Raw genomic sequence first — 12258 nt, forward strand, 5'->3', positions numbered from 1 at the left:
TGCAAAAGTCCTACTTTATTTTTTACTGTACTGTCTAATAGATGCTCTGTCAAGTTATACATTTCTTGCTGTGACAAATTATTCCTCTTCTCCTGACAGGACCTCCAGCTGAGTCCGCTGTGCTCAATTAGGAGAAAATGCATATTTTAATCCACCCCATGGTGTAGTAACATTTCACTCTGTGGCCTTGGCAAAGGCATCGCTTAACTATTTCTGCAGTGGTTTCACATGCAGCACATTATTATAATGTCAGCAGCATTTCCGTCTGTTCTACTTTCCCTGGCAGTACTCCCCTAGGCATTGAGATGTGGACAATTAAAGACCACTTCATCATTTTGGAACCACTGATTTCCTTACCCTGATACAGTTCATCTCTACACATCAGCTGCTCCCACTGTCATAGCCATCTTTGCTTTCCCAGGCCACTGTGGTCTCTTGGTAAGCTGTTGTGACCACCCTACACTGACAGACTGGAAAAAGGTGATCCTACACCCTTTCCAAAACAATGCATCAGGTCTGTGTCCTCCTTGGTAGTCATTACCAGCTCCAGATCTCCTCTGATCTCTAGCAATGAATGGAGATCCCCTCATACACCCCTTAATCATAGAGTGCCCATATTATATGGAAAAATGCACCCTCTTTCCAAAAAATCATCAGGACTTCTGTGAAATGTCTTCTAATTTTGTAGTCACGCTTGAAAACTACCCAGGCATGACTCAGAAGTCATGGAGAGTTGATGAGATGGGAATCCACATGACATTACTTTTATGGTGCAATATGGCTCTCTTCACTCTTTGCAGGGAAAACAAACAATTAAGGGTTATTTGTGGGGAAAAAACAATCCAGGGAGAGGAATAAGCTGCACAGGGGAAAAAAAAAAAAAGGAAAGAAAAAAGTGGAACAGTCTTTGCAAGAAACCAGCATCTCTGTGGAACTATTCGGTCATGCTGGTAGATTCAGGATGAGGCCTGCCCAGATGGATGGCACTGCTCTGTTTTGACTGCTTCCATGCTAGTTTTGGCCCATTGAGTCTCAGAAACACTTCCAGAGAATTCCTTAATTTCAAATTCTGATTTTTAGCCTTCTAAAGTTTTTTATAGAATTTTCTCACTTGCTGTTTTCTTACCTGCAACCAGAGTTTTCATCATTAAAAAATCTTGTTTGCCCAGAACAAACTCAGAGTCCCTGATGTATTCAGTAGCCTGAAAATCCCATTAATTATTTGAAACCTCGGTTAGCTGAATTAATTCAATGTCTTTGACTCAACTTGGATAACAAAGGTTTGACTGCATTTCTCTTTCTTTTATGTGAAGTGTGCTCTCTGGTACTACTTACCCTATTAAAAATATATCTTGCCTTTTAATCAGCACAAGCAAAACAAAGATAAGCCTGCTGAAAAGGGCTTTGAAAAGCAGTTAAAGTAGCAGAGGAATTATGTGCAAGTCTGTAGAGTATATTTATGGTTATAAAACATCATATAAAAATTTAATTGGTACCTATGAAAGACACCAGCAGCTGTGTTGAGAGGGTTCTCCACAGAACAGCTCAGCAAGGCAGCAGTAGAACAAATGTTAATATTTGATACTTCTCAGAGTACTGGAAGCCTGTCCAGGAGCTCAATGGTTTAATGGCCAAACCAACTTGGTCCTTAACTTCTCTAATGTGGCCAGCCAAGGTTGGCCAGGGAAAGAGATCAGTCTGATCAAACACATCTGGTTAAAGTTTCAAGGCTTTGTGTTAGCACAGGTAGCCAAAGCAAGGAAACCAAGTCAGTTTGAGACTGGGATAGCTGTACTAAAAACCTCTCACATTCATCACAACACATCTGCAAGTCAGCAGAGCCATCCCAGAGCTGTACCTCTGGTGGCTCTGGCACATGGGGGGCCATCTAGTCTGTTATAACTAGCTGGGTGATCCCACAACTCCTGAGGAAAACCTATTGGCAATTAGAGGCCTCTGGGGCATGCTAGCTCCCTCATTAGCAGCAAGTCCGTGTAGCTACTTCAGATACAAAACCAGAGATATGTGCACAACACCCTGGACTTTCAGTAATAGCACCGAATTTCTGTGAGGGAGCACTGAGGTCTCACTTCTCATGACTTGAGCTGCTCATGCAGCACCACTGGTCATTTTGACACTGTGCATCTTTGTCACCTTCTGTGGTGGGTGTGCTGCACAGACCCTGCTACTGGAGAGCCAGCTCAGCCATTAACTCCTTTGAGACAGTTGCTATTGCATTTTATTGTAGCTCTGTGCTGGATCTGAAACAGTGCCTTAGCAATGAAAATCTCCCCATGAGATATGGCAATATCTCATTAGCAAAATTACTTTTTTCCAAGAGTGGTTTTTGTGTAAACATAAACCCCTTCATTTACAAAGAGAGCATTTCAGCAAACATCTCTTCTTCCTATTTTAATGTCATTTGCAAGAACATGTATTTTTTTCTTGTACCATATGGAGAGGTGCAAGATCCTTCAAGAGCTGTCTGATGAGGTACATTTTTCCAGCAATGGTGAGTGCATACACAAATGTAATCTTGGTGTGACTTTTGTTTAGTTGTACTCCTATTGCTTAGCTTCTTTCTCTTACTCAGCTAGATTAATCCTAACCCTGTTGTTGCAGGATCTTATTGTATTGTCATATTACATGTCTCACACTGCAGAAAAGAGCAGAAAAGTCCTTCAAATAGGATTTATTTGAAGCAGGTACAACCTCCCTGGCTGCCCAGTACAGCCAGCCCAGACCATGTTCAGTCAGAGGCGCTGGTCATCCCTCCAGAAACTTCAGCTGTTCCTTACACCCTAGCCCTTCTTTACACCCTACCCCTACCGGGAGATAATCAACACTTGATGTGATTTTGTTTTTTCTCTCTCTTGTTGTTTTTGTGGTTTGTTTTTTTGGTTTTTTGGGTTTTTTTGTTGGGTTTTTTTAGTTTTTTTTGTTTGGTTTGGTTTGTTTTGGTTTGGTTTGTTTTTTTTTTTTTTTGTGTGTGTGTGTGTGTGTGTTTTAGTTTGGTTGCTTGGTTGGTTGCTTGGTTGGTTGGTTTGGTTTTGTTTTGGGTTTTTTTGCAATCAAGAAACCCAGAACAAGAAGAGAAGTTGAGGAATGGCTACAGGAAATTCAGTTAGAGAAGCAATGACATATTGCTGAAAAAAACCTTTCAGAAAAATAACTTTAGGGGTGAGAATTAAAAAACCTTGAGTTGTTTTCACAAGCACAAAACAAGCAAGTTGGGGAGTTTGTCACCAAGCCTTGAAACAAGAATGCAGGAATGAGATTGATAAGGCAGGAGAAACGGGATAGGCAGCATTTACCCAATCCACATTGTCGAAATAGGATGGGGGAGTTAACTGAGACTGTAGCTCCTGCATAATTCACAGAAATGGGGAGTAGGACAAGGATCAGCTGAAACAAATACTAGCTGTGGAGCCCTTGTGCAACTGGTCAGGCCAGAGCACCAGCAGAAGACTGATGAATATCTGGGTGATTAGATGTGCTAGCAATCCAAGAGGCATAGGAATACTCCTCTCTGTCAAAAGTGACCATACAGAGATCCCTGTAACTCTGTGAGGCGTAGGACATAGATGTTCACCTCTTTTTCCCAGGTTAGATTTTCTTGCCCTATTATCACCAAGTTAAACTTGTATAAATTTATCTCAGATTCCCATCCCACTGGGAGTGCTGAAGCATTCAAATGCAAAAGTGAGACTTATTTGTACTTTCTTGGTGATAGATTTCTCAGTCTAGAAGACAGAAGAATGAGTAAAAACTCAGGTCAAAGCCTTGATCTGGCAAAGGAAATGTTCTCCAACTTCTTCTGCACGTGTCTCAGGGACAGAAGCACAGTGACAGCCAGTCATTCTGTCAGTGCTTCTATCACAGTTTTGGGACGTGGATGACAAATCAAATCACATTAAAAACCTGCAGATAATGAAACGAGTTGTGAGGTCAAAAAGGGCACATTAGTCCAGCCAGTGCCAGAGTTTAGGGTGAAATCCAGCACTCCTAATGCCAGCTCAGTGCCTTGTCAGAGCATGTTTTCTCAAACTGCCCTACCCAACCCTGAATGCGACAGCAGCACATTTGCATGCCACGTCCACTGCAGTGAGCCTCACCTTCAGGAAAAGGGTACCAGCTAATTATGAGCGAGCTCTCTGACGATCTGCTCATTTACAATTCCTCCCAAGCATGGGTTTGGGATCGTGTAATACGAGGCATAGTGCCGGCCACTCCAATAAGACAAATCAAGAGAGATGTGCAAATGAAGAGATGAGCATTTGTCCTTGAGGGAGGACGTTTAGCATACCTAGAAACACAACCATTTTTAAAATTAATTAATCCCCTTAAGGAATTGTGAGTGATGGATTAGAGACCTTAACTGGGGAAGCAGTCTGTGACACGGTGTGTGTTTGAAGAGGCACTGAAAAAGGATGTGAGTTTGCAGTCTCACGTGCTTAAGCAAAACCATCAGCCTCAGAGTGGAACATATTTATTGGCTGGGGAAGGAGAGGCTCAGGGGGACCCTCAGAGCTACATGCAAGCAGAGGAATATCTGTGGCACCTACTGCTGTCCAGCCAGCCAGCTGTGAGAGCAGCAGTGTGAAAAGAGGAGGGGGAAAGCTTAAAACATCACCAGGGAGGAATACAGCATGCAATGACATTTTAGAAACATATTCTTGGCTCTGAAAATGGTCTAGATAAGCAAGGTAGCAGACGATATGTAGATTTCTTATTTAAATGGAAAAGAACAGCAGGACATTGCTTCAGATATGCTTCCTTACTAAATCTGCCGGCTAGTTTTTGAGTCTGAGTCATCTCTATCTTAGTATGCAATGTATTCCACCAAGTAATGAGATTTCTTTGAGTTTCCACTGTATTAGATTTCTCTGCACATCAAATATTTAATAAGAATTAGCATCCAGCCATCCTCCCTCCTCCCTTCCACAATAATGTTAACTTCTACTGAGACACCAACATTTTGCTATTCACAGTGCTGCTTTGAAGGGTAACTTAAAAAGCCCTGTATTTTTCCAAGGGATTTGCTCTGACCCTTTGCAAACACACAGTAATTAAGAAAAAGAATGACCAGCAGAAAAAGGTATGGCAAACTGAAGGTGTGCAAAGAGACTTCTCATTAGTCTTTGTGTCAGTTACAGTATCTAAGGAACAATTTCATAGCAATAACATATTTATTTGATGTGGCACAGATATCTGGGCTCACTGTTACGGATGGCATTTGCTCTTAATGCTTAAAGCACCTCTTTAACAAAATGGCACTCCATAAAAATTTAGTGCGTTCCTGCTGTAATTAAAAAGCCCTAGTCATTTTTGCATTTATGATATAAACTATAATAGCTGTAAAATCCCGCAATTAATTTGCGCCAACATTTCATACTTGAGAAATTCTCATTACAAATTTCATTACTTATTCACTTATCTGTAATTTGTCCTATATAACCTAAAGAATATTAACAAATTTAGAGTCACTTTTGCTCTATTAAAAGCTAAATAGAAAAGCCTTTCACCTAGCAAGCCAATTGTGATAACATTCTCAAGCCTGCTCCAAAATGGTGGTCAGGCTACACAAAAAGAGATATTCTTTATGAAGCACAAGCCATAAATGACTGGCTAAAGCCCTTTGTGATGAATCCCAAGCTGCTCCACTGCACCCTCATCAGTTTAAAAGCACTACAAAGTTTGAGTGCCTTACAGTGTGCCTGTGAAGATGACCCACAGCTAAGGGCAGGACTGGCAATAAAGCAGCAAGAAAATGATGTCTCCAGACAAGAGTGACTATGCAGCATCCAAACAGAGGGATTTCTGTTCCCTCTACAGTTTGCTTCCTGCTGATCACGGTGATAATTTGTACTCTGGATGTCTGCAGGACTTAGGGGGTTGTAAAATCTTGAGGAGCTCTGACACAAAGTCCCAGTTTCCCTACAAATAAGTGATGGTGGTACCAGAACAAGGCAAAAGGAAGGACCAGCAGGAGAGGGCTGCACACGTGGGACAACAGGATGGGGAGAGAAATTTCTGCTGCTCTGTAGTTTCTCCCACCTGCTGAATTCATACAGTGTGGCAGCAAAACCACCCAACTACTCTCGAAATTTTGACCATATTTTCTTCATGGCTTTTTCTTCTCTGTCATCCCATGTGGGACCAGAACTCCAACCCAACAGATGCCAGAACTCCACTGAACGCAACTGAAATAAAGAAAATTATGTCCAAGACTGCTGACAATCCCTTCCTCCATCCAAGTCCACTCCAACTTTCCCCAATTTCAAAACAGCATTTCCAAACATGCCTTTCATGAACTGTCACCCTCTCTGTTTATTTTAATTCATTTTTACCCAAAAGAGGATGCTTTACTCCTTTCCTAGTTCTTAACTATTCATAGGACAGTACCACTCACCTCACTCACTGTACTTGGGATATTCTTGCCAAGTCTTGTGAATGATGGTAAAATACAATAGAAGTGACAATAGAAGCCAGAAGGGAGCAGACAGGAAAAGTTGAAACTCAGATTGGTCATCTGGCAAAAAAGAAATAAAGATATTTTCTTCCTCAGGAAGCAAACTCCCCCCCAAAAAGTAGCCCATTGAGCAATTTGCAATACAGTTGCAGTAGCACAAGCTTCAGGCATGTCCTGAGTGTTTTCTGATATGCTAAGAAGAAATAATTTATGATCTCCTAAAGAATAGGTAGGGTGAAACAACAGAAAATAAACTGGGATACCATCAACCTCATTTAACTGAGAACACTTAGAAAAGTACAAATACTAAGATTTGATACCAGTGGGAAAAATGAACTTGGACTGACTTTGCGTCTTGACTTTGCAAACATTATGAAATCCACTATAATCCATAATGCAAATTAGAGAGATGATATAGAAAACAAGGCCTAAAAACAAGTAGCTTCACCTCCCTGCAACAGAACAAAGCCTAGACATACGGGATCAGGACAGTGTCACTCTGTTTCCAAAAAACTAATTTCACAATGAACAGAGACTCAAATATGAGTACACATGTCTGTACTATATAAAGACATGCATATATCCTCTCCATCCCAACAATATATAACACTATATTGGCATTTTACTAGCTTTTATACAACATTCATTTTATTTCAATCTGTAATTAACTTCCACAAAATTTAACTGTTAGACAGGAAATTACTATTCTAGCATAAATAATCTTGCTTCTGAAAATGGCAGCTTTAACACAATCAACAACACAATCCATATATGAAAGAAAATGGCATACTTATTAGCTTTGTGTGCTCCACATTTCTAGAATACTGTGGTGTAAATTGAAATTTTATATGATTTAATAAACTTATATGATATTCAAGTACCCACATAACTCTAACAAACTGTACTCCTCTCTTAATCAGGGCTCTCTCTTACATGCAAGGCTCTCTTTCATTATCAAAGGCTTAGCTTAGCTTATGACAAACCAGACACTATTAAAGTACCTTCAGAAAAGTACATTAACAGCACCACAATCCTTCAAATATCCTCCCTTAATTCTGGAGGACAGTTGTTGTAAAGGGGAATATAAGACCTACCTTTCTTCCACCATGAATCAACTCTGCAGCAAGTTATCCAGCATAATTTCCATTGGGCTGTACAGCAGAACAGTGGCAAAAACCAAATACACACAGGCATGTGTGGGGATTTGCATCAAGATGACAGATACTAAAATGGAATAACAGAAAAATTTGGAAAGGAGAAAGGTTTATTTGGCCTCAAATCACTGGTTAGCTCAACAGATTATACACAAAATTTAACGTTTCTTTGGTGCATTAGAGGCAATATATGATGCCATATGATGCTGTTATAAACTTGCTGGTCCATCTAGACAAATGGTCCTCTGTAAAAAGAGGAATGATGCACAGGGCTTCTGGTTGGAACTAATTGTGTTCTCCTTAAAACCTGTGTAATGCATTGTGTGTACTGGGCACACACACACCACTCTGCAGCTGCCTTAAGAACAAAGACCATCAGTACTCTGACATGGCTATTTTTTATATGCTGGGTGCCATCACTTTTCTCGCCAGGATTATGACACCCTTGACATTCTTCCCTGTAGAATTAAAGGGTGCCTGGTAATTAGGGTCAATGTTTAGCCAGGTTATCTGCAAAAAAAGTATCAATGAAGGAATGATTCAGTCAGGCCACCACATTCCCTATAAGCCACCCTCAAGCATTTGCAAACAAGTCGAGTGAATGAAAGATGTTCCAGTTGCTTCCTTTGCTGCACAAAATGTCAGCAGAGCTATAAACAGGGGCTTTCAGAGGCAAAGGAATTGTCACTGGTTTTTGTTCTCTGCTTGTAAGTTTTAAACATGACCTTCCACCCTAGGCTTTTAATGTATTTTTTTACTCCAGAGTACAGACCATTGCCCCTAAATTCATGCCTGAAATACATTTTCTGTGTTTGCAGTACTTTTAGAAATTATGTTTATGGAATATCCTTGGAAGAGAATGAACTCTTTATTCATAATACATAAGCTTTACATTTTTAATAACAGAATTAGACCTTCACTGATTTTATAACTATACTATTAGCCAACACACTCTGGTTCCAAATTAATTTGAAATAACTCACACAATGACTTTCTGCAGTCAGGATTGGAGAAGCATGGACTTTGAAGTAGGCAGAGTCTGTTAAATTAAGCAGTAATTGCAGCTCCTGCTAATGAAAGCAGGGAACATTTTCCCTATTCCTTTGCACATAGCCCAGATTTCTTCTGCGACGGCAGAATGGATGAGCTGCTGATCACCTTTCGCTAAAATCTGATTTCAGAAGTGACACAAAGGTCTCTGAATAAACTGCCTTTCTCAGTATATTTTCCCTGCTTATTGTATCATGCAAATAGGTATCCTGCATAATGATAACGTAAATGAACACCAGCACAAATTCCATGCCACCTTCTCATTAAAGAGCCATGATCAACATTTTCCAGCCTCAGTAGGATCACATCCCACTGTGCTGAGATGCACAAACACACGTGACTGGAGAGAGACCTCTGCAGATCTCTGTGACTCGCTGCTCCAAGGGAAGGAAAGCTTCCCTTCAGGACATGTGAGAGAGCTTTTCTGAGGGAAGATAACAATGTTTGCCAATCTCTGACATAACTAGGGCCTAGCTGTAGTGTTTAGGCGCTGCTATAATGTCATTATTTATTAAACAAGCCATATGAATCCATAGTGTATACACATGCTGGATTTCAAGACCAGTAAGAAACACACATGATTATGGAACAAAAAGTATCTTTGGGAAAGTAGTATTGGGATAATGCCTCAGTCACTGGATCCTAATAGTGTATGGAGGGGTTAATTTCAAAAGACACAGCATCTGCAAATAAAATGTTATATTATCTTGGAGTGGAAAAAACTCATGCCACCCTTCCCTCCAAAATCTTCTAATACCTTAAATTTTCACAGGGCTAAATACTGCAGTACTGGACTCAAGAAATCCCAGCTACTTTTGAAAGGGCTACTACTGCAAACCTGTAGTAATATACCCAAAATCCAACAACATTATCCCCATATATCAGGGGAGGGAGTAGCTGGAGCTGTTTGCTTTGTCTGCATACTTCAGAATCATCTGCTTTCTTTCCTGCAAATGTTTCTGCAGCCAAGTCAAATAGACTGACACATGCTAAGAAAGGCAGCTGGTGCTGTGCAGTTTCTACCCAAGGAGGAGAAAATGTTCTTTACTTTTGAGGGCTGACAGGTCCTCATATGATAAACCTGTCAAAAGTGTTACCTAACGTTGTTGTCTGCATTGCAATCTGTCTCCCAGTAACTCTGGGTCTGAGTAGCAGTAATAGAATTAATTATACTTCATTTTGCTGTCTTTAACAGTATTGACCAAATTTAAGAACAAATGAGAAGCGCTTATCAAGCTTGAAGAAAATAATCCATCAGTGGCACAATTTAAATTCTCTGCAGTTCTCTTATTAATCAAAGTAACACTTACTATCCTATCTTCACTTCCCATTAACAGTCATTAAGCACTGTTGCTGATTGAAGCAATTTCTTTAGGGATCTCAACCTCATTTTTAAGAGAACCTTCTACAGTGGAAAACAATATCATACAGGAACAGCGACTTCAAGAGAGGAAGAAGGTTCTTCAATCATGTTCTGACCTTGACGTTTCCCTGCAGCAGAAGTTCACTAAGTACACAACCAACATGCTCTAAACTTCTGACTTCTTTCTTCCAGCAGCACCAGTGCCCCTGTATTAATCAGGGAGGAAAACACCACTTCAAAAGATGGTTATAGCAAGTAGGATAAGTGTCTAATTATTGTACTGGCCTGCATTGGTGATTATTATTTACAGAGTCTTTCCATACACATGGAACCAATAAACAAACAACAAGAAAAATAAAAACAAACAAACAAAATACACCCCCCCCCCAAAAAAAAAAAAGACAGCTTATTCTGTCATCTTACTGTCAACCCTCAGAGAAATCCAAGCTTTGATAAATCTCAAAGGTAATATATGGTACAGGAAAGATTTCTGATGTTGACTTTTTCTCCCTATTATAAACAATGTCACAGATTGATAGCTTTTGTTGGAATAAATGCAATTCTTCTCAGAGGAAACCTAGTACCTGGATGTAACACAAAGGGGCAGGGAAACGCCTGGGCTATAAGCACTGAGCTGCAGCAGCACAAATCAATATGTGTTCAGGGCTGGAGGTGCATTGTCTGAGCTCTACATTGTCCATCCTGGACTTGTAGGTGGGACATGATTACATGGGGTAGCAAAAAGATTTTTAAAAGCATTTAATGGTTCAGAGGGGTTCCTGTGACTCTTTGCACTCTCAAGGAGTTTATTTCTGTGGAGGGTGTTTTTATGGGTGCCTTGCAAAGTCCTAAGTTTACTGATTTTACAAGTCTTCATCTTGTGCAATTGTCCCCCAGCTCAGCACCTCCCAGAGTATTTCAGTTTCACTGCTTTAAACAGTTCTAGGGAAAATGGTACCTTTCCTAAACAGCACTGTGAGGCTGGAGAAATCAGGGCTAACCCTTATTTAAGCAGTAGCAAAAATGCCAACCTGGTGTCATAACCAGGTTTATGTGCAAGGCAGATGTTCGTCACATCACAATTCAATTCAGAAAAGACGTATTTCAAAGTCTAAAAAATGCCATTTTTTAGTCATTTCAAAGTCTAAAAAATGCCACCTCGCCATTTCCACATTTCTTTCAGAGAAGGGTTTTTATTGACTGGGCATTTTGTTACCCATCTGGCTCTTGGCCTTTAAACACAAATTTTTCTGACTGGTGGCCAAACCAAACCTAGTATCAGCCTTGTTTGACTCAAACCTCCACCATTCAAGAGCTCATAAGATTGATCATCAATGTTCACACTGTGAACTGTTTCCAAAGTTTCCCACCCATCATACTGAGTAACTGAGTTCACTTTATCCTTTCAGGGAAGAAAAATCCATCAGTGGTGCTAAATATAGAGTCATCGCTTCTGCTTAAGAAGCACTTGACCTGAAAATTAGTGACTGCCAGGGAATATTTTAGGGAATAATCACCAGATATCTGCAAGGATCTCATTCTGTCAATGTCTCACTTGTCAAAAAACATGTTACTGGCCTGAGAGCCATTGGGTCTATCCTAGTGCAGCTATTTCATCCCCACTGCCACAGTCCTTCCATTTTGGGGAAAGAGAGAAAGAAGATAAAAGTTTGGCTGTGTGTTCTGCCTACTTTCCACATCCACTTGTGTTTACACTTTATGAAAATACAATATGACCTTGGAATTTGGTGGCCAGACTGCATACTGATTTCATCCACATATAAACAGGTTGAGTATCAGGTTGGCAAAATTCAGTCTAAAATAAAGAGAAGAACTAAAGACTACTTAACTCCTATGCAGCTAATGACACAATTCCAGATCCCACTATATGAAATGTTAGACTAGATTTTGGATCAATGTAGTACCTACTTCCATTAAGCACTTTAAAAGGAAAACATCTTACCAAATGTCCCATTAGGCTGACAAATTTACAACACTATGAATTGAAAAACAGAATACAGCACTGTGTTCAGGGAGTATACTCTGTAGTATTTCTTCATCTATATGAAGAAGGTTGGATAGCCTATCACATACTTACTTTCTCACTATTTATCAGGTCCAGACATGTGTATTAAAGTAAATTAACAATCAATTGTTGAGTGAATTATGGCAACTGTAGTGGGACTGAATAGATGCACATGGGAACGTAGTACATTTAA

The 12258-nt window shown here is 40.1% G+C and overlaps 1 long non-coding RNA gene across 4 annotated transcripts in view; it reads right to left on the reverse strand.

The window, feature by feature from the left end:
* LOC139591082 (uncharacterized) overlaps positions 1-12258 on the reverse strand; it is a 59258-nt gene that overhangs the window by 41729 nt on the left and 5271 nt on the right. For 3 of the 4 annotated variants that reach the window (XR_011679551.1, XR_011679554.1, XR_011679552.1), the window contains 4 exons: positions 10156-10245; positions 7567-7696; positions 6413-6532; positions 3932-6203 (listed from right to left, as the gene is read on the reverse strand). This is a non-coding gene — a long non-coding RNA (uncharacterized lncRNA). Of the gene's footprint in view, positions 1-3931; positions 6204-6412; positions 6533-7566; positions 7697-10155; positions 10246-12258 lie in introns of those variants that run through there. The other variant, XR_011679553.1, reaches the window with a different exon arrangement.

Source organism: Agelaius tricolor, unplaced genomic scaffold, assembly GCF_023055355.1.
Source record: "Agelaius tricolor isolate 1412-34295 unplaced genomic scaffold, bAgeTri1.0.p SCAF_6, whole genome shotgun sequence".
NCBI lineage: Eukaryota > Metazoa > Chordata > Aves > Passeriformes > Icteridae > Agelaius > Agelaius tricolor.